Source organism: Pan paniscus, chromosome 10 (assembly GCF_029289425.2).
Source record: "Pan paniscus chromosome 10, NHGRI_mPanPan1-v2.0_pri, whole genome shotgun sequence".
Lineage (NCBI taxonomy): Eukaryota > Metazoa > Chordata > Mammalia > Primates > Hominidae > Pan > Pan paniscus.
Genome location: NC_073259.2, coordinates 15113480 through 15135676, shown reverse-complemented (window position 1 = coordinate 15135676; position 22197 = coordinate 15113480). Strand labels below are relative to the sequence as shown.

Sequence of the window (22197 nt, the reverse complement as noted above, 5' to 3'; positions counted from 1 at the left end):
AATAACCAAGTGGGTGAATCCACCTTGTTGGACAGGAAATAGACAAGTGTGGTACCATCAGATTCAGTGGTGGGTCACTTCTGACATGAGTGTGTATGAGTCACAACATTAAGAAGTTTGGGATCTTAAGGTTATTTTCTCAACTACAATCCAACTGTGCATAAAAATCTGAAATTCACATATTACCTTCTTGCAAAATAATAACAAATAATTGTGAAATTTACAGGATAACTTGTTGGAAATAGTTATTGATGATTTACTGAAAATAAAATTTGAAAACACGGCATCATTTGCATTATTTGGGGTAAGATTTAAAAACAAATAACCTTAACTTGCAGAAATTATCTTAAAATTTCTTTCTCTGTTCTCTTGAATATAGATCTTTGAAATCAGTTCTACTTTTAATGGTAAATAGAAATACTTGAGGTACTCTTTCTCTTCAGTGAACAGAATCTTGTCATAAATGCAACCTCGTAAGCTCATTTCTCACATTACAACTTTACATATTAATATAAATAAAATTTATTCACAGTGTGGGTGTAGACATTTAATATAGGAAATACAATTTCATACTTAAACTTGGGATTAGTTACAGTTTTTTTTTCCTTTCTTCCATTTTGTTTCTTAATTGACAAATAGTAACTACATATTCATAAAGTATGTAGTGATGTTTTGATAGATATGATGTACAACAATTCTATTAGGGTAATTAGCATATCTATCATCTCAAACATTTATCATTTCTTTATGTTGGAAACATTTAATATCCTCTTTCTAGCTTTCTGAAACAATATAACATATTATTGTTAACTGTAGTAATCCTACAGTGCTATGGAATGCTAGGAGGTATTCCACTTATCTCGTGCACAATGGAGAAACAGAAAATGTTTTTTTTTTCCTATCACATCATCAGGCTGAACATTTTCTAAACTTTCATCCTCTGTTTCCCTTTTAAAACTGAATATTTTAACAGCACCCAAGTCACCTCTTAACTGCTTCAATGCTTAGAAGTTTCTTCTGCCAGATACCCTAAATCATCTCCCTCAAGTTCGAAGTTCCACAAATCTGTAGGCTGCAATAAGTCTACATGGTTTCCAGGAGGTGAAGCCTGAACCCAACTGGCAGCACACAAAGCCTAGAATATCCTCTTTCCTGGTACCACCCTGTGCCACTGGACTCACGGTGTGAGATGAGTGACTGCACAACCACATTCAACAAAGGAGGAGGTACAACTGGGCAGAGACAACATCACAACCAGAGAAGATTACAAAATCATTCAAGAGGATGCTGAGATAAAGTACAGTTACCTACTCTCCATTATTCTTTGCTGAGAAAAGTGAGGGTATGGCATCAGCAGAAAATTATGTTTATTCTTAAATAAATCCCAATAGGATGGGGTTGATTGTCAGGCAGTAGAATGAGATAAAAATCTGCATTCATTAAAAATCTTTGTGCATAAGGAAAAGAACAGCAATGGCAAGGGAGAAAAGAGAGCCTTCTCTTTTTCTTAAATAAGACAGGAAACTGCATTCTTTTCCTTGCTGTAGTGGCAGCAGACTTACTGGTTTTCATAAAACATAATTTCTGCAATGCGGTCTGTTGATAAGGCTGCTCCATGATGGGAGGACAGACATGAGGCCAAGTGTTCATGACAGAACTAGGTCTTCTCTCAAAGCCTCTAATGTGTGCCATTTCTCATGAGGAACCTGACACTATATGACACTTCAGTTAAAGCTTCTGAAATATTGCAATGGCATAATTGACAGGTTTTTTGGTGTGGTGACTTTCTTGTACATGTAAACTCTTTGAGAAAAGTTGGGGATAAAAGGACAGGGGAGCGTTTGATTTAGAGCCACAATGTTCCAGACGCCAGCCACAGATCCCTCTGCCCTGTGTCACTACACGTTCTTTTCTGAGAAACATTCAATTGCTGAGTGTTACACACTGTGGTTGAAGAAAATGATCCACTCACCACCATCCGCTCTCTCTCATCCTCTGTGTGAAGCTCCCAATAGCAGAGGCTGAAGACAGAAAGGTCGTCTCTGTTTCCTTGCACCAGGTACATTACTTGGTGACCTGGTGAATGGCATGGGCAAGGTAGCCCACGTTGCCGGAGGTGACCCCTGCCACAGAAATGCGGCTGTCCTTTGTCATATAGATGGAGAACTCCTTGGTTAGCCACTCCACCTGTTCAGGCTTTAGCCCTGTGAAACAAAACATGCCAGTTTGGGCAGTGATATGTGGCCAGTTGTGGGTGGAACCCTTCTTCTTGAGGTTGGAGACAAGCTGAGTCCGCATGCTAATGATGTGGTCGGCCATGCCTTTCACTTCTTGCAACCATTGTTTTCATGAATCTGGGGTGTTCAGAATGGTAGAAGCAATCTGGGCCCCATTGTGGGGACGGTTGGCATACATGGGATGGATCAAGATCTTCAACTGTGACTCTACCCTTTTGGTTTCATCTCATCTTTGCATACTACAGTGAAGGCTCCTACACGCTCACCATATAAGCCCATGTTCTTGGCATACGATTGGCAGAGACAAACCTTAATGCCCTGTTCAATGAAGTGGTGCACAGCCCGGGCATCCTTATCACCATCACCACTGGTAAAGCCTTGGTAGGCCATGTCAAAGAAGGCAAAGAGACTCTTCTTCTTCACCATTGTTGCTGTATCCTTCCACTGTTCCAGACGTGGGTCCACTCCCGTGGGATTGTGGGTGCAGGCATGCAGAAGAACAACATTTTGCTCTGGTATTTTTGAAAGGCCCTCCACAGCGCCTGTGAAGTCAAAACCGCAAGTCTTGGGGTCATAAAGCCGATAACCTTGTAGCTGCATGCCAGTGTCCCTGAAGATGGGCGTGTGATTTCCCCAGCTTGGTTTGGGCAGAAAGACATCTCAGCTGAACTTAAAAAATCTTTGCAGAAAGCTGGCTCCTATCCTTAAGGCTCCAGTTCCAGAAATGGTCTGCACAGTGACAAACTGGCCACTTTTCAAGACTTCGCTGTTCTCACCAAGGGCTAGTTCTGCAGATGCCTTGCAAAATTCAGCCAGTCCCCCAATGGACAGGTATTCCTTGTCCAAACTTTTTGTGGCAATCTGGGCCTCTGCCTTGGGGACGCTAGGCAGCACGTCCAAGGCTTTCCGTTATCATCCTGGTAGGCACCAACTCCCAGATTCATCTTTTTGCTATTGGTGTCCCTCTTAAAGTCTTCAATGACTGCCAGGATGATATCTGGAGGTCCCATTTCCACATGGGTCCATCAGGAGCTGGCTCTGGCAGAGGCCGCAGCTGCGAGGCCCAGGTGGAAGGTGGCAGCGATCCCAGAGAGGACGCAGCCAGAGTGCAGCAGGGCCATGGTGGACAGTAGGAGGGCAGTGGGCAGCCGCAGGACTGAGCAGAGGGCTCTCTGTAGTGTTTTAATTGCGAGAGACGATTTGTGAGGCTGATCTGAAGCTGTAGCCAATCTGGTCTGCTTTGCATGTCTTTCTGTATGGTCCATAGGAAATTTGCTGAGGACCTCCATCTTGTTTAACATCCTTGGGAGCAAGACCTGTAACCACTTGGCAAGGTTTTGTGTAGCCTCTGTGTAGCTTGGATTCAATCCTGGCTTAGGGAATGAGACTTACCTGGTTTGATATCTGCATGACCTTTTGCTATTTGTTGATTCCATTTCTCTCCATGAACTGCCTTGGATTTTCCTTTCTCTGAGCCTTTAGTAAAGTTTGAAAGCCAGAAATATTGGCCACTTGGTGTGGCTAAATTCAGATAATAAGGGAGTTAAGAGGAATTTCTTAAGGAGTGCTCAGCTTAACTAAAAGTGGATATCCAAGTTAGAGTCATATTTAAAAGGTTTCCCTTTTCTTGGACCTTGTTTTGCTGGGAAAAGGTTTTTCTTGGTCAACTGAATTATTTTTTCTTCATTTTGCTTTGCCACTTTTTTAATGCACGCACAAGAGAGGAGAGACCTCTTTTTTTTCTCATGGACTCCAGAAATTAAAAGCACCCAGAGGCCAATAATCCAATTAGGAGATTGGCAAATGAGAGATCTTATGGGGACCGGGTTATCGTCTACCTGTCTGTGTAATTCTATATGTGTTGTGTGTGTGATGTTTACATAAAAAAAGAGCTCTAATTAATTTTGCCTAAAGGAAGACAAGCACTTGGATCAAATATTTTATGAAAGAGAAGATAAAAAGCTGTGGTACCTTTCAGTTCACGTGACTTTAATCTTGGAGACATAAAAACAGCCTTAAAGATTATTGGTAAAAAGCAGATGTCATAAAAATGTAAATAGGTGGACTAAATTATGCAGGTCAGATACTAGGTTGGCAAAATATTTTAAGGTCATAAACTGCTTTTTTGGTTTTTGAGAACTTTTCAATTTGCTGGCTTCACAATTGGCAAGGCCCGGGGACACATGGAACTAAACACTCCCTTAATTATGTTGGAAGGAGTCAAACCTTGGCTGCACCTAGCACATAATCAAAACAACTTACCAGGTTTTACATTAAAGTTAAAAACTGCTAAAAGTTACCATTATGACATGTAATTGAGACTACTGGAAATAGATTTACATGCAAGGTGCGTAAGAACAGTGAAATGTGTTTTTAATAAAGATTATAAGAAATCATAAAAATGTAAATTCCTGCCTAGGGTTGAAGATTTGTTTTAAATTAGATAAGATAAAGCTAAAAGTTCAAACAACTGGTGGAAGGATTGTAAAAATTAATCTTGCAACAAATTCTCTGTGTGAACATATTGACTAACTTCAAAAAGTATTATATGATTTTTCTGTAAATTGAGCATTCAAATAAAAGCACAGCAAGGTATCCTTAAGGCACTAATCTGCTTGTCAGCAAAATTTGTATGAAAGGGCTGTACAAGGTTTTTTCTTTAAAAAAATTTCTTAGTTGTTATTTCAGCAAAATAAATAACTTATGGTAATCCGGAATTCTATTTCATAACAGCAAGTATTTTAAGCCTCTAATATATTTAATAGGCTTTCCAAAATCAAACTTCAGTTTCAAAATTGTCTTTTCTGACACCTGGCTTTTCAGATACTTCAGAGGGCCCCTGGAGTGTTCAGAAAAGAAAGGTAAACAGGATTATGTGACATGTTTAGGTACATGGGATTGCCAAAATGGTATTCAGTCTTCTTTAGGTCATATTTTGGTGAATAATACTAATATATGTTCCAAAATTGTATGGAATTTCTAAAATTCTAATGTCTAAAGAATATCCTATCAATCATAATTAAAGTTGTTAAGTTATTGTAAACTACAGAGATAACAAAACTTTGTCAATTGTGTTTCTAACTGTAACTACCCTGGACATATTGTTATTCACAGACAATTGTTGTTTTAATCTTTTTCAAAAGATGGTTTATAATAAGCTAGAGAACTTTTACAAGTGCTCTCAGATACAGGTTTCTCATACCTTTGGGGATTGTGACATTGGAATAAAGGAAAAATGTACAGAACTCATGAAGAGCTAAAATGTTCATAAATATCAAGCAAAATAAGGGTTAACTGGGTGAACTCAAAAAAATGAAGCAATCTTTTTCAATTTTGCTTGGATATTGCTGATCCTTGTTTTGTTTTTTAGAGTCAAGAAAACATATTTTGAACTATTTATAGCCTTTAATCATTGAGTAGAGTATACTCCTATGAACAAAATTTGGAGTATATTTGCTTCTCTCTGCCTGGTTCCTGTAGAATTTGGAAATTATCTGTGAGTATTCTTAACTTACAGCAATATACTTCTTTGCATCAGTGCAGTAAAAATCCATTTTCTTTTGCAACAGGATGCAATTGGAGTAACTGGTTGTTTTACCAAGGCTTTGACTGGAAGGGTATGCTTCTCTTTAAGGAGTCAAGCTCAACTTGCGAGCCAATAAAAGTCCCTTGGGGAAGGCCGGGCGTGGTGGCTCACACCTGTAATCCCAGCACTCTGGGAGGCCAAGGCGGGCGGATCACCTGAGGTTGGGAGTTTGAGACCAGCCTGACAAACATGGAGAAACCCCATCTCCACTAAAAATACAAAATTGGCCATGTATGGTGGCACATGCCTGTAGTCCCAGCTACTCGGGAGACTGAGGCAAGAGAATTGTTTGAAGCCGGGAGGCAGCGGTTGCGGTGAGCCAAGATTGTGCCATTGCACTCCAGCCTGGACAACAAGAGTGAGACTCTCTCAAAAAAAAAAAAAAAAGTCCCTTGAGGAAACTGGTCTCATAGCCTTGTCTATGCAGTTCCTGCACAGGGTTCATGACCTGTGATCAGTAAAGAATGTCACTTTCTAACAGGCCCAGGAGCTCCAAGTTTATCTTGGAACCTTAGGACAAGAGGACTACCCAACTCACAGGTATTTGAGGATACAAATACATGTCTGGGCGTGGCTTTAAAAGATCTTATTTGAGATTACTTGTGGAACAGCGTTCCATCAAAGCCAATCAAAAGGCCTATGTAGAAATAATTATTTTTGCTGCACTTTATGCAAATAATCAGGCCAAGTATAAGACTAAATTCAATTTTGCAAACAACTCAGTCCTATAATGATTTGTGTTTTTAACAAAAATGAGGACTGGAGAGAGATAAATTATGTTTCAAAATTTATCATACATTTGTCTTAAAATTCTAAACTCATTAGTTGTTTTTCAGTTTTTGCCTACATTTTCAGACTAACCCTGCTTGTTCCTGTGAACCAACCAGTGATCTCTGTGTGCAGCTCAGAAAGAACAAACGGGATGGGTAATGTAGAAATCTGGATCAATATTCTAGTTCTGAGCAATTATCCTGCAAATCCTACCAGGTGATGGGAATAAATAGGTTGCCCATCACTCAGAGGGTTTTTTTGGGGGAGAGGTGGGGGAAAGTAAGACCAAGGGAGCTAACCAAAGCCAAGCACCATGCACCCAAATCCTAGGAAGCATAACTATAGCCACCAGTTATCTAGGCATGTCACTGGACATCCTTTTCTCTCCCTTGTTGGAAGAGGACTCAATTCCACAGCTTCACTTTAGCATTTGGTTTATGATAAGGAGTCCATGCAACCCACTCCAAGATGCATTTTTGTCCCAAACTTAATTCCAAGTTTTGAGTCAAAGGCCTAGGAAAGAAAACTGGATCTGAGGGATCCAGAGGCAGATGATAACGGAAGTCAAAAGACATAGTGCAGGTGAGTGTGGCTGATTCCTGCCAATTAAGCCAAGCTTCCAGTTTCATGGATAAAGTCTACGCTAGTATCCATGGCATAAATGAGGTCTAGGGAATCCAAAGGCTACTGACAGAAGGGGAGATAGGGCATACATGGGTGAGAATGGATACTCCCACCTCTTAGGCCCCCACTGTTAACATGGGTGAAAGCCACTTTAACACCCATGGCCACTGGTCACAGTCACCAAGACTCAGGGATAAAAGGATGGAGGAAAGAAAGAGGAACACCTCACTTTTCCTCCCTCATGTATCCTGTGTATTTGCTAGGAAGAGAAAGGAATCAGAGGCACTGGCTCCCCTCTTTCTAGATGAGTAGCCATTCATCTTCAGTCTGTACCCCTTTCAAATGCATCTTGAATCCCTGGGACTCCTTTGAAAAAACACCTTCCTTTTTCCTCCTCTGTCATCTCTTTAATAAGTAATTGTGTCTCCGTACTATGGGACACTCCCCTCAGATGCATCCTCCAAACTGGGAAGAGTTAATTTCCCAAACCTTAGACTGGTTGGCTTCAGACTGGGCTCAGGAGAAGGAGGCCCAGAACCATGACATGCCTGCACAAAAGTAAGTTTCCTTACCAGTCAAGCTTTTGTCCCCCACCCCCTCCATCTCCCTGTGTGAACTGGTAAAAGGCCTCAGGATTTTTGAGCTGTCTTCACCCACCCCCTTGTTTGGTTTTGATACATGTTTTCTATTAACCTGGTTTGTTTCTTCTCTCCTTCAGGCAATCAAACTCCAAATAGTCATGCAACTGGAGCCTTGGACAATGGCGCCTTCTGCTAGGGACACTTAGAGAGGCCTTTGAGGGAGATCTGACTGCCATTTCCCCAAAACAGCACCCCTGTCGGCAGGAGGCAGTTAGGATTGGTCTTCTTTATCCTTATCCTTATTCTAACAGCAGTTAGATGTACTTCAGAGGGGGGAATGAGACAGCCACCTCAAAAGGGGTCTCCTGAGAACCTCTGACCGTCCTGTGCACTGGGAGGATGGGGTGGAGCCATGGGACGTTAGCACTGTTTACAAGGGGGAGTAGCCTAGCCTCTCCTGTTCCTGGGTGATAACCAAGGATTCAATCTGCAAGGTGGGAAACTTCGTAGCAGGACTGTCACTTTGCTGAGAGTCCCTGTTTCCCACTTTTTTTTCTTTTTCACCCAATAAACTCTGCCCTACTCACCCTACAATGAGTCCTCATGCCTAAATTATCTTAGTCATGTGACAAGAACCTGGATTTTCCTACAACATAGAGATCTTTCACTTCCTTGGTTAAATTTATTCCTAGGTTTTTTTGTGTGTGTACCTATTGCAAATGGGATTGCCTTCTTGATTTTGTTTTCAGCTAGTTCATTGTGTGTGTATAGAAATATTACAGATTTTTTCTGTCTTAACTTTGTATCTTGAAAATTTACTAAGTTCTTGTATCCCTTCTGAGAGTTTTTTGGTGGACTTTCCAGTTTTCTATATATAAGATTATGTCATCGGAAAACAGGAACAATTTGACTTCCTCCTTTCTAATTTAGATTTTCTGTATTTTTCCCTCTTGTCTAATTGCTTGGGCTGGGCTTCTAGTACTATGCTGAATAAGAGTGATGAGAGTAGCCATCCATGTTTTGTTCCAGATCTTTGGGAAAAAGCTTTCAGCTGTCATAACCAAAATAGATCTGAGGAATGAGCATTCCTTACCTTGGGAACAGCAGGAGCAAAGGGCCTAAGGAAGGGGAACCTGGCATGTGCTAGGAATGGAAAGAAGTTCTTGTGGATCTAATATGATCAACATGGCAGTGGAGGCAGAAGTGGAGAAGGAGGAGTGGTGAAGGTTGAGGCTGAGGACATGTAAAGATGCTAGATTGTATTGGACCTTGTTAAACAGTGAGAAGGATTTGGGTATCATTTTTTTCTCCAACTGCAAAAAGGAGTTATTGAAGGACTTCAAGCAGAGAAAAGATACTTTTGCATTTTTATATTTTAGAAGATACCTCTGACTGCTAGGTGGAGCAGGTTTGCAGAAGGGTAACTGTGGAAGCGACAACTACATCTGTTAATCTACACATCTGTACCTGTGTAAATACAGAAGTGAAGTGAGCCAAGAATAAAATCTTAATTTTGCATTTAGAGGAAAACACAGGAAAAGTCAGCAAATGAGAAACTGTGGCCCTTGAAGTGGGAATAACAGTAGAATAATGTGTTTTAGGAAGATATAAGGGAAAGACATTGGACAGGGGCTACTTTGTTTATAGGATTACTTTTCAGTGTTTTCAATTGTAGAGGAAAAATACCCATATTCCTCAATTGCACTTATTATTTTCTAATAATGAGTCATAAAGAATGCTAGTAGTATGCAAGTAGCTAATACAATAACCTTATTGTATTTGAATCTCTGTAGGCTATTCTCAAAGAAAAATTGCATTGGACAAAGTTAAATAGGCAAGGAAGACTTTATTCAAAATTGTTGCAATAGGTGTCAAGCCTGTTCCAATAAGAAAGAGAGACTGTATTCAAATCTGTTGAACAAAAAGCAGGAGAGATTGTAAAGGCTGGAGTATGCTAGTGAAAAAGTTCTGGAGAATGTTAGTGGGGAAGGTGGGTCAACATGATTAGGCCATCTGTATTTGCTAACTGGCACATATGGAAGTTAGAGTACTACCCTCCCATAGAGATGGGAAGATAAGGGAACTATTTTTCTTGATGATTATTTTTCAAAGAAATGGCTCCCAGGTCTTTGAGAAAGATATTCCTGGGTTGCAAAACCGATAAAAGGCTAGAGAAAAATTTAAATCTCAAATAAGAAGACAGAAAGAATTTATAGTGGGAAGTTTTCTAAAGTAAACAATCTAAGAAAAGAGAAGTAAAGGAGTGATACGTCAGGGAGAAATCTGTCTAAAGTTTAGTCAAGTTGAGGGGAACATCAAGGCAGTCCCGTTCATCCTATACATGTATAAAATCTTGTTCAGAGGTACCTTGACATTAACTCACCCTCAAAATTCTTGCAAAACTCATAACAGAATATTTTATTTACGTTTGCAAAGTCTAAGCAATATGGATAACATTTTGTGTTGAAAGCAGCTAAAAGGCTTTTAGCAAAGCAACACAATAAACACTGGTTTAATCTGCTTGAATTTAGCCAGACCACTCAACTAAGAGCAGAGATACCTTTTTAAGAATTAAGCCCAGCCTTAGGCAAAACTGTGAAGTAGACACTATTTTGCTTTAGTTCTTCACCTCCATGTGTCCTGGTATAACAGCCCCCAATGATACTGTAGATTTTGAAAGAAGCCTGAATTTGGGAGTTGAGAAACAGTTCAGTCTTCCTGTTTACTCATCTACAAAGTAAAGAAAAGAATACCTACTTAGCAAATACAAGTATTGGTACCTCCAATGAAATAATGTGGATTTAAACATTTCATCAATTAGTTTCTGACTTCAGTATACAGGTGTAAGGACAGAAAAAGAAAGGCATTGCAGCGCCCTCTTCTGGGAACTGTTGGTAAACTAACTCAGATAGTTGAAATGGATTTTCTAGGTGAATACAAAAGTTTCACTCTAGGAATAACTGCTCCACTTTTTAAAATATACAGATACATTGAAGTGTGCAAACAAACATCAAATTCAAACTCTTGAAGAGAAACACCAATGTTCATCCTTTTCCTCAACCCCTATCCACACATCCATGCAGGCAGCCCAGGGGACCTCAGATTGAAAATCGGAAAATAACTTATCAAGAAGCCATGTCACTTATAGTATTAGCTCTAAAACTTTAATTCATCTATGTATTACCTGGAGATCTTTTAAAACTGCAGATTCATATTCACTGGGTCCAGGATTCTACATTTCTAACAATCTCCCAGGTGAGACCTACACTGATGGTGGCATGACTGAAATCACCTTTGAAAAATTATAACAGTGAGAATGTAACCACCCAACAGGTTCACCTTGCCCAAGGCCTAGACAGAGCCAATATATCAAGACAGGGAAATTGCAATAGAGAAAGAGTAACTCATGCAGAGGCAGCTGTGTGGGAGTCCAGAGTTTTATTCAAAACTCAAATCAGTCTCTTAGAGCATTCAGGGAGCAGTTTTTAAGAACAACTTGGTAGGTGGGGGGAATCCAGTGATACAGGACATAGAAATAAATTATTTAGGCAGATAGTAAGGACAACAGAGTCATAGGCAGAATTTTCCATTTTAACAAAAAGCAGCCCAAAAAATCATTTCTTTTCTAACAAAGAGCAGCCTGAGAAATCGAGCTGCAGACATACATGAGCAAGCTGGAAGCTTGCACAGATGAATGCCAGCAGCTGTGCCAATAGAAAAGGGCTACCTGAGGGCCAGGCATGTTCAACATGGAGGGTCCATCTTCTTTTCTTGTCATCACATGTACAGTAAAGGAACAGGCAACAAGGCACAGGCCAGGTAGAGAACCCATCTGCATAATAAAAGATTAGGGAGGACAGTTGACATGAGGTTCTAAGATGGCCGAATAAGAACAGCTCCAGTCCACAGCTTCCAGTGTGAGCAATGCAGAAGATGGGCGATTTCTGCATTTCCAAGTTAGGTAATGGGTTCATCTCACTGGGGCTTGTCGGACAGTGGGTACAGCCCACAGAGCAGGGCGGGGCATCACCTCACCCAGGAAGCGCAAGGGGTCAGGGAATTCCCTTTCCTAGCCAAGGGAAGCCATGACAGATGGTACCTGGAAAATCGGGGCACTCCCACCCTAATACTGCACTTTTCCAATGGTCTAAGCAAATGGCACACCAGGAGATTATATCCCGCGCCTGGCTCGGAGGGTCCCATGCCCAAGGAGCCTCGCTCGCTGAGAGCACAGCAGTCTGAGATCGAACTGCAAGGCGGCAGTGAGGCTGGGGAAGGGGCGTACGCAATTGCTGAGGCTTGAGTAGATAAACAAAGCAGCCGGGAAGCTTGCACTGGGTGGAGCCAATCACAGCTCAAGGAGGCCTGCCTGCCTCTGTCGACTCCACCTCTAAGGGCAGGGCATAGCTGAACAAAAGGCAGCAGAAACTTCTGCAGACTTCAAAGCTGTCTGACAGATTTGAAGACAGTAGTGGTTCTCCCAGCACAGAGTTTGAGATCTGAGAATGGACAGACTGCCTCCTCTAGTGGGTCTCTGACCCCCAAGTAGCCTAACTGGGAGACACCTCCAAGTAGGGGCCGACTGACACCTCATACAGCCAGGTGTCCCTCTGAGACGCAGCTTCCAGAGGAAGGATCAGGCAGCAACATTTGCTGTTCTGCAATATTTGCTGTTCAGCATCCCCTGCTGGTGATACCCAGGCAAACAGGGTCTGGAGTGGACCTCCAGCAAACTCCAACAGACCTGCAGCTGAGGGTCATGAGTGTTAGAAGGAAAACTAACAAACAGAAAGGACATCCACACCAAAACCCCATCTGTGTGTCCCCATCATCAAAGACCAAAGGTAGATAAAATCACAAAGATGGGGAGAAACAAGAGCAGAAAAGCCGAAAATTCTAAAAATCAGAGTGCCTCTTCTCCTCCAAAGGGATGCAGCTCCTCTCCAGCAATAGAACAAAGCTGGATGGAGAATTACTTTGACAAGTTGAGAGAAGAAGGCTTCAGACGATTGGTAATAACAAACTTCTCCAAGTTAAAGGAGGATGTTCCAACCCATTGCAGAGAAGCTAAAAATCTTGAAAAAAGATTAGATGAATGGCTAACTAGAATAAACAGTGTAAAGAAGACCTTAAATGACCCAATGGAGCTGAAAACCATACCACGAGAACTACATGATGCATGCACCAGCTTCAGTAGCCGATTTGATCAAGTGGAAGAAAGGGTGTCAGGGATTGAAGATCAAATGAATGAAATGAAACAAAAAGAGAAGTTTAGAGAAAAAAGAGTAAAAAAAAATGAACAAAGCCTCCAAGAAATATGGGACTATGTGAAAAGACCAAATCTATGTCCGATTGGTGTACCTGAAAGTGATGGGGAGAATGGAACCAAGTTGGAAAACACTCTTCAGGATATTATCCAGGAGAACTTCCCCAACATAGCAAGGCAGGCCAACATTCAAATTCAGGAAATACAGAGAATACCACTAAGATGCTCCTCGAGAAGAGCAACTCCAAGACACATAATGTCAGATTCACCAAAGTTGAAATGGAGGAAAAAATGTAAGGGCAGCCAGAGAGAAAGGTCGGGTTACCCACAAAGGGAAGCCCATCAGGCTAACAGCGGATCTCTCAGCAGAAACTCTACAAGCCAGAAGAGAGTGGGGGCCAATATTCAACGCTCTTAAAGAAAAGAATTTCATATCAACCCAGAATTTCAATTCCAGTGAAACTAAGCTTCATAAGTGAAGGAGAAATAAAATCCTTTACAGACAAACAAATGCTGAAAGATTTTGTCACCACCAGGCCTGCCTTACAAGAAGAGCTCCTGAAAGAAGCCCTAACCATGGAAAGAAACAACCGGTACAAGCCACTGCAAAAACATGCCAAATTGTAAAGACCATCGATGCTAGGAAGAAACTGCATCAACTAACGAGCAAAATAACCAGCTAACATCATAATGACAGGATCAATTTCACACGTAACAATATTAACCTTAAACGTAAATGGGCTAAGTGCTCCAATTAAAAGACACAGACTGGCAAATTGGATAAAGAGTCAAGACCCACCAGTGTGCTGTATTCAGGTGATCCATCTCAAGTGCAGAGACACACATAGGCTCAAAATAAAGGGATGGAGGAAGATCTACCAAGGAAATGGAAAACAATAAAAAAAAGCAGGGGTTGCAATCCTAGTCTCTGATAAAGCATACTTCAAACCAACAAAGGTCAGAAGAGACAAAGAAGGCCATTACATAAAGGTAAAGCGATCAATTCAACAAGAAGAGCTAACTGTCATAAATATATATGCACCCAATACAGGAGCACTCAGATTCATAAAGCAAGTCCTTAGAGACTTACAAAGAGACCTAGACTCCCATGCAATAATAATGGGAGACTTTAACACCCCACTGTCAACATTAGACAGATCAATGAGACAGAAAGTTAACAAGGATATCCAGGAATTGAACTCAGCTCTGCACCAAGCAGAACTAATAGACATCTACAGAACTCTCCACCCCAAATCAACAGAATATACATTCTTCTCAGCATCACATCACACTTATTCCAAAATTGGCCACATAGTTGGAAGTAAAGCACCCCTCAGCAAATGTAAAAGAACAGAAATTATAACAAACTGTCTCTCAGACCACAGTGCAATCAAACTAGAACTCAGGATTAAGAAACTCACTCAAAACCGCTCAACTACATGGAAACTGAACAACCTGCGCCTGAATGACTACTGAGTACATAACGAAATGAAGGCAGAAATAAAGATGTTCTTTGAAACCAATGAGAACAAAGACACAACATACCAGAATCTCTGGGACACATTTAAAGCAATGTGTAGAGGGAAATTTATAGCACTAAATGCCCACAAGAGAAAGCAGGAAAGATCTAAAACCGACACCCTAACATCACAATTAAAAGAATTAGAGAAGCAAGAGCAAACACATTCAAAAGCTAGCAGAAGGCAAGAAATAATTAAGATCAGAGCAGAACTGAAGGAGATAGAGACACAACAAAACCCTTCAAAAAATTAATGAATCCTGCAACTGGTTTTTGAAAAGATCAACAAAATTGATAGACAGCTAGCAAGACTAATAAAGAAGAAAAGAGAGAAGAATCAAATAGACTCAATAAAGAAATGATAAAGGGGATATCACCACCGAGCCCACAGAAATACAAACTACCATCAGAGAATACTATAAACACCTCTATGCAAATAAACTAAAAAATCTAGAAGAAATAGATAAATTCCTGGACACATACACCCTCCCAAGACTAAACCAGAAAGAAGTTGAATCCATGAATAGACCAATAACAGGCTTTGAAATTGAGGTAATAATTAATAGCCTACCAACCAAAAAAACTCCAGGACCAGACGGATTCACAGCCACATTCTACCAGAGGTAAAAGAGGAGTTGGTACCATTCCTCCTGGAACTATTCCAATCAATAGAAAAAGAGAGAATCCTCCCTAACTCATTTCAGGAGGCCAGCATCATCCTGATACCAAAGCCTGGCAGAGACACAACAAAAAAAGAGAATTTTAGACCAATATCCCTGATGAACATCAATGCAAAAATCCTCTATAAAATACTGGCACACCAAATCCAGCAGCACATCAAAAAGCTTATCCACCATGATCAAGTTGGCTTCATCCCTGGGATGCAGAGCTGGTTCAACATATGCAAATCGATAAACATAATCCAGCATATAAACAGAACCAAACACAAAAACCACATGATTATCTCATTAGATGCAGAAAAGGCCTTTGACAAAATTCAACAGCCCTTCATGATAAAAACTCTCAACAAACTAGGTATTGATGGGACGTACCTCAAAATAATAAGAGCTATTTATGACAAACCCACAGCCAATATCATACTGAATGGGCAAAAACTGGAAGCATTCCCTTTGAAAACTGCCACAAGACAGGGATGCCCTCTCTCACCACTCCTATTCAACATAGTTTTGGAAGTTCTGGCCAGGGCAGTCAGGCAGGAGAAAGAAATAAAGGGTATTCAATTAGGAAAAGAGGAAGTCAAATTGTACTGGTTTGCAGATGACATGATTTTATATTTAGAAAACCCCATTGTCTCAGCCCAAAATCTCCTTAAGCTGATAAGCAACTTCAGCAAAGTCTCAGCATACAAAATCAATGTGCAAAAATCACAAGCATTCCTATACACCAATAACAGACAAACAGAGAGCCAAATCATGAGTGAACTCCCATTCAAAATTGCTTCAAAGAGAATAAAATACCCAGGAATCCAACTTAGAAGGAATGTGAAGGACCTCTTCAAGGAGAACTACAAACCACTGCTCGACAAAATAAAAGAGGACGCAAACAAATGGAAGAACATTCCATGCTCAGGGATAGGAAGAATCAATATTGTGAAAATGGCCATACTGCCCAAGGTAATTTACAGATTCAATGCCATCCCCATCAAGCTACCAATGACTTTCTTCACAGAATTGGAAAAAACTACTTTAAAGTCCATATGGAATGAAGAAAGAGCCTGCATTGCCAAGTCAATCCTAACCCAAAAGAACAAAGCTGGAGGCATCACTCTACCTGACTTCAAACTATACTACAAGGCAACAGTAACCAAAACAGCATGGCACTGGTACCAAAACAGAGATATGGACCAATGGAACAGAACAGAGCCCTCAGAAATAATATCACACATCTACAACCATCTGATCTTTGACAAACCTGACAAAAACAAGAAATGGTTGCCTATTTAATAAATGGTGCTGGGAAAACTGGCTAGCCATATATAGAAAGCTGAAACTGGATCCCTTCCTTACACCTTATACAAAAATTAATTCAAGATGGATTAAAGACTTAAATGTTAGACCTAAAACAATAAAATCCCTAGAAGAAAACCTAGGCAATACCATTCAGGACATAGGCATGGGCAAGGACTTCATGACTAAAACACCAAAAGCAATGGCAACAAAAGCCAAAATTGACAAATGGGATCTAATTAAACTAAAGACCTTCTGCACAGCAAAAGAAACTACCATCAGAGTGAACAGGCAACCTACAGAATGGGAGAAAAGTTTTATAATCTACCCATCTGACAAAGGGTTAATATCCAGAATCTACAAAGAACTTAAACAAATTTACAAGAAAAAATCAAACAACCCCATCAAAAAGTGGGCAAAGGATATGAACAGACACTTCTCAAAAGAAGACATTTATGCAGCCAACAGACACATGAAAAAATGCTCATCATCACTGGCCATCAGAGAAATGCAAATCAAAACCACAATGAGGTACCATGTCATGCCAATTAGAATGGCGATCATTAAAAAGTCAGGAAACAACAGGTGCTGGAGAGGATGTGGAGAAATAGGAACAACTTTTACACTGTTGGTGGGACTGTAAACTAGTTCAACCATTGTGGAAGACAGTGTGGCGATTCCTCAGGGATCTAGAACTAGAATGCCATCCCATTACTGGGCATATACCCAAAGGATTATAAATCATGCTGCTATAAAGACACATGCACACGTATGTTTATTGCGGCACTATTCACAACAGCAAAGACTTGGAACCAACCCAAATGTCCATCAATGACAGACCAGATTAAGAAAATGTGGCACATATTCACCTTGGAATACTATGCAGCCATAAAAAAGGATGAGTTCATGTCCTTTGTAGGGACATGGATGAAGCTGGAAACCATCATTCTGAGCAAACTATTGCAAGGACAGAAAATCAAACATCGCATGTGCTCACTCATAGGTTGGAATTGAACAATGAGAACACTTGGACACAGGGTGGGGAACATCATACACCGGGGCCTGTTGTGGGGTGGGGGGAGTAGGGAGGGATAGCATTAGGAGATATACCTAATGTAAATGACGAGTAAACAGGTGCAGCACACCAACATGGCACATGTATACATATGTAACAAAACTGCATATTGTGCGCATGTACCCTAGAACTTAAAGAATAATAAATAAGTATATAAAATTAAAAAAAAAAAGAGCTTACGTGTCTCCAAGACTGACATTCTCCCATTACAGGTTAAAAAAACAGCAAAATCTGAGATTTCCTAAAAGTCACTTCCTATTATTGGAGCAGAATTATACCAGGTGCTCAAATTACTTGACAGTGGAAACAGTCTTCTGGCTTTGAACTCAGAAGACAGGAAGTGTTTATCCATCGAAGAACATTTTCATTATGTGTCTATCATGAGAGCACACACTTATTTCTTAAAGATCACCGATAATTATGAAGTGAGATGTAAGTGTGTGTGAGTTTCACAATCCACTCTTTAGTGATTCAGTGAAAATGTTCTTAACTATATGACTATTTGATAACTAACAGTCACTTTACTGGTACTAGGGTATTTGGTTCTGCCATACATCTTATCTAAATTTTTAGGATGCACAGAGTCTGCCACAATTATGGAAGTGTCTCCTGGGTCATTTGCATTGAACAATTCAACATATTTATAGCATTATTCTGAAGCTTTAGTATATAATGCTTTAGTGCATATAAAGATCTCAAACTATAGTATATATAAGAATAACTTGAAAACTTGTTAATAATGCAGATTCTTGCCACATAAACCCCTTTTTCTTCCCAAAGTACAGTTAGCTAGAATGGAGAATGTGCTAAAAATTATTTCAGGTGGTTCATGGACCACACTTAAAGAAACATTCATCAAGTAAATGAAAAGTGTTGGAATATCTTAGAAAGGTCAATAGAGTGACTAGAAGTCTGATGACGTAATTAGGGGATTAAAATTGTGGTTTAGTGCACTCAAGTATAACTTCAAGTTCTGAAGCATGACTGTGACTACTAGGAATCTACAATGGCCATACCAAAAACAACTGATTTGAGGTAAGCCATTCTCTTCAAACAGATGCTTGCAAAAGCCTATAAGGTGCAAAAGGATAAACTAGTTAGAAATATCAACCAACGAAGAGGCTTCACTTGTCCATACATGGCATGAAACATATTGATTGATCATTTTGCTTGTTACAGAGTATGAAGAGCAACAATCAATCACCTGCACAATTTTCTTCTATCACAACAGATTCTTGTTATACAATTTTTAATGTGTGTATATACTGTATATACATACGTAATATATAATATATTATTACAATGTGCCTATAAACATATATGTTCTATCTCTCTCTATATATATACACATACATAAAACCCTCATGAAAATTCAGACCTATAATTTTTTTCTATTTATGCTAGTGAATCCATTTGATGATCTAATTATGCAAATTACACTTTACAGCAAAGCATATCAGAATTTATGAATATCTTATCATGAGAAAATATAAATAGAGAATCGTCAAAACACCCACACACATACACACACAATATAATATGAAAGCTAAAAAATTCAAAGAATTAATGAGTATATGTGATCCTAAGATTTATAATGTAGTAATAGTAGAGGTAATAATTGAGCAGCTCGAGGAACAATAAAGACAAGTTTTTGACTAGATTACCTATTTTTGACATTGAACTTTGCCAGGTCAGCAGTGGGCATTGGGGTGGGTGGACAGGAAAATACAGTAAAATAAAAACAATGTAACTGTTGAAAATGAAGAGCCACAATAGAGCCCAGAAGGTAGCCACAAAAAGAAGTGATTAAGAGGATAATTTTGTGCAAGAAGGTAAAGATACAAAAGTCAGCAAGTGTTAATCATGAGCTAAGAGAATCTACTTTAGGCTTAAAAATGAAAAAAGGAAGGGATGACATTAGCAAGAGAGCAGAATAGGAAATTATGGGACTCTCTTCCCCACAGGCCCATTGCTGTGGCAACTTTAGAGACTACTGGAGAAGCTGAAGCACCAGCCCATTATAAAACCAAGAAAGGATTCCCCCCCAGAAAAAGGATAGAAAAAATTTGTGACATTTGACACGCCCATTCATGTCCCTCCTTTATGCATTATACTGTGAAGCAACTGGGAGGAACCACCCCATACAGCGGATTCTCTCTCCTGATGGAAACAAAAAAGTGGACCATGCATCTAATGCTCTGGCTTGTCTGAGGGCTGCCTGAGGAACTGGTTTCTGTCTTCCCTGACTCACAGTGCTGGTAGGACTGGTAGTAGAGTGTGGAAGGCACTGAAGGCAAAGGCAAGCAGCATGTTAGAGTTGCAGTTTTATAGGACAACACCAAGAAAAGTAAGACATGAGAAAAGGTTTCAAAGGTCCCAGAACCTCAAACTGGGTTGACTGGTAAAGCTAAGAGAGGTGGTTGTTTTTCCAAAGGCCCAAAACCCAGAAAAAAAGTATATATATATCTCACAAGGAATACAAAGAAACAGAGAAACATGGCCCAATCAAAGGACCAAAATAAAACCTGTCCTAAAACTAAAGCAACACAGATCTAAGAGCTGCTCGACAAAGAATTTTTTAAATTGTCATAAATACACTCAATGAGCTCAAAAAGGGCACAGGTATGCAGCTAAAGGAAATAAGAAAAATGGTGTATCAACACGATGAGGTTATTAACAAATATACAAAACACTATAACAAAGAACCAAATGGAAATTATGGAGTGAAAAATACAATAACTGAACTGAAAAGCTTATTAGAGGGGTTCAACAGAAGACTTGATCAAAAAGAAGAATCAAAGGTAAATTCATGGGCAAATAGAGTAACATGTACTATCTTAATTTTGGTGCATAGATTTTAAATGATAAAATTGCACAACAAATAAGTACAATTGCTTGTTAACTGGTATACAGTATATAAACATGTAACTTGTGACATCAATAACATAAAGTGTTGCAGGGGGGCAAAGCTGCAAAGTAGTACAGTGTTTGTGTATGATTGAAGTTGTTAACAGTTTAAAATAGACTACTATAACTTTAAGATGCTTTACATAATTACCATGGTGACCACAAAGAAAATATCTATAGAAGAGAGGAAAAAAGAAAATGCAAAAAGAATCAAAGTATGTCACTCCGAAAAATCAGTGTAATACAAAGGAAGGCAGAGAAAGTGAGGGATAAAAAACTCACAGGACATGCAAAAAAAATTGACAGTGCTTGCTTCAGCAGTACATAAACTAAAGTCGGAACAAGACAGAGAAGACTTGTGCGGCCCTTGAGCAAGGATGACATGCAAATTTGTGAAGTGTTTTATTTCTTAACAAAAAGCAATTAAGAAAATTACAAAGTAAATCTTCATATCAGGACATATATAGGCTAAAAGTGAAAAAATGGAAAAAAACATATTCTGGGCAAATAATAACCAAAATAGAGCAAGAGTGGCTATACTAATAGCAAACAAATAGACTTTAAATGAAAAACTTACAGAAGACAAAGAAGGACAACATATAATGAAAAACATTCAATTCACCATGAATATATTACAATTATGAATACTTATGCACCAAACCTAATAGCTCCTAAATATATAAATCAAGCTTTGAAAGAATTGAAGGGAGAAAAATACAGAAACACAATTGTAGTATACTTCAATAAGTTACATTTAATAGTTGACAGAAGAACCAGACAGAAGATTAATAAGGAAATAGAAAACTTGAACAACACTATAAACCAATCGGACCCAACAGATATATACAGAACATTCCAACCAACAGCACCAGGGTATGCATTCGTTTTGAGTGCACATGGAACATTCTCCAGGATACATCACATGTTAGGTCACAAAACATGTCTTAACAAATTCAAAAAACATTTAAATCATAGAAAGTATCTTTTCCAATCCCCATATAGTGAACTAGAAATCACTAACACAAGAGAAACTAAAAAATCTACAAATATTTAGAAATTAAACAACTCTTAAATGACCAATGGGGTCACAAAACAAGTCACAATGGAAATTAGGAAATACACTGAGACAAATGAGAGTGAAAACACAACATACCAAAACTTGTGGGATGGAGCAAAAGCAATGATAAAGAAATTTTCATGATCTAACTTTACACCTTAGGAAACCAAAAAATAAGAACAAACTAAACTCAAATTTAGCAGAAGGGAAATAATAAAGATTAGAGCAGCGATAAACAAAATAAAAACTAAAAATAATGGACAAAAAACCAATAAAATTCATAAACCCTTATCTAGATTAAAAAAAAGAGAAGATGCAAATAAATAAAATCAGAAGTGAAAAAAGAGATAATACAATTGATACCACAGAAATAAAAAGGATCATGAGAATACTGTGAACAATGGCATGCCAACAAATTGAATAACCTAAAAGAAATGTACAAATCCCTAGAAACATACAATCTAGCAAGACTGAATCATGTAGATATAAAAAATCTGAAAAGATCAATAAATAGTATGAAGATTGAATTAGTAATCAAAAATCCCCCTAAAAAGAAATCCCAGATGGCTTCGCTGGAGAATTCTACTAAACATTTGCAAAAGAATTA

The 22197-nt window shown here is 39.2% G+C and overlaps 1 protein-coding gene, 1 non-coding gene and 1 pseudogene across 2 annotated transcripts in view; 1 reads left to right on the top strand and 2 right to left on the bottom strand.

The window, feature by feature from the left end:
* The window catches only part of CLEC2D (C-type lectin domain family 2 member D), a 157633-nt gene that overhangs the window by 52426 nt on the left and 83010 nt on the right, over positions 1-22197 (bottom strand). Inside the window, exon 12 of the mRNA XM_003829650.8 lies at positions 11527-11631. The gene's annotated coding sequence lies outside the window, so the exon portion shown is untranslated. The remainder of the gene's footprint in view (positions 1-11526; positions 11632-22197) is intronic.
* LOC106635343 (aspartate aminotransferase, mitochondrial-like) lies at positions 2001-3358 on the bottom strand (annotated as a pseudogene).
* LOC112436753 (U6 spliceosomal RNA) lies at positions 20839-20945 on the top strand. Its single transcript, XR_003025454.1, has one exon. It is a non-coding gene; the product is annotated as a U6 spliceosomal RNA (small nuclear RNA).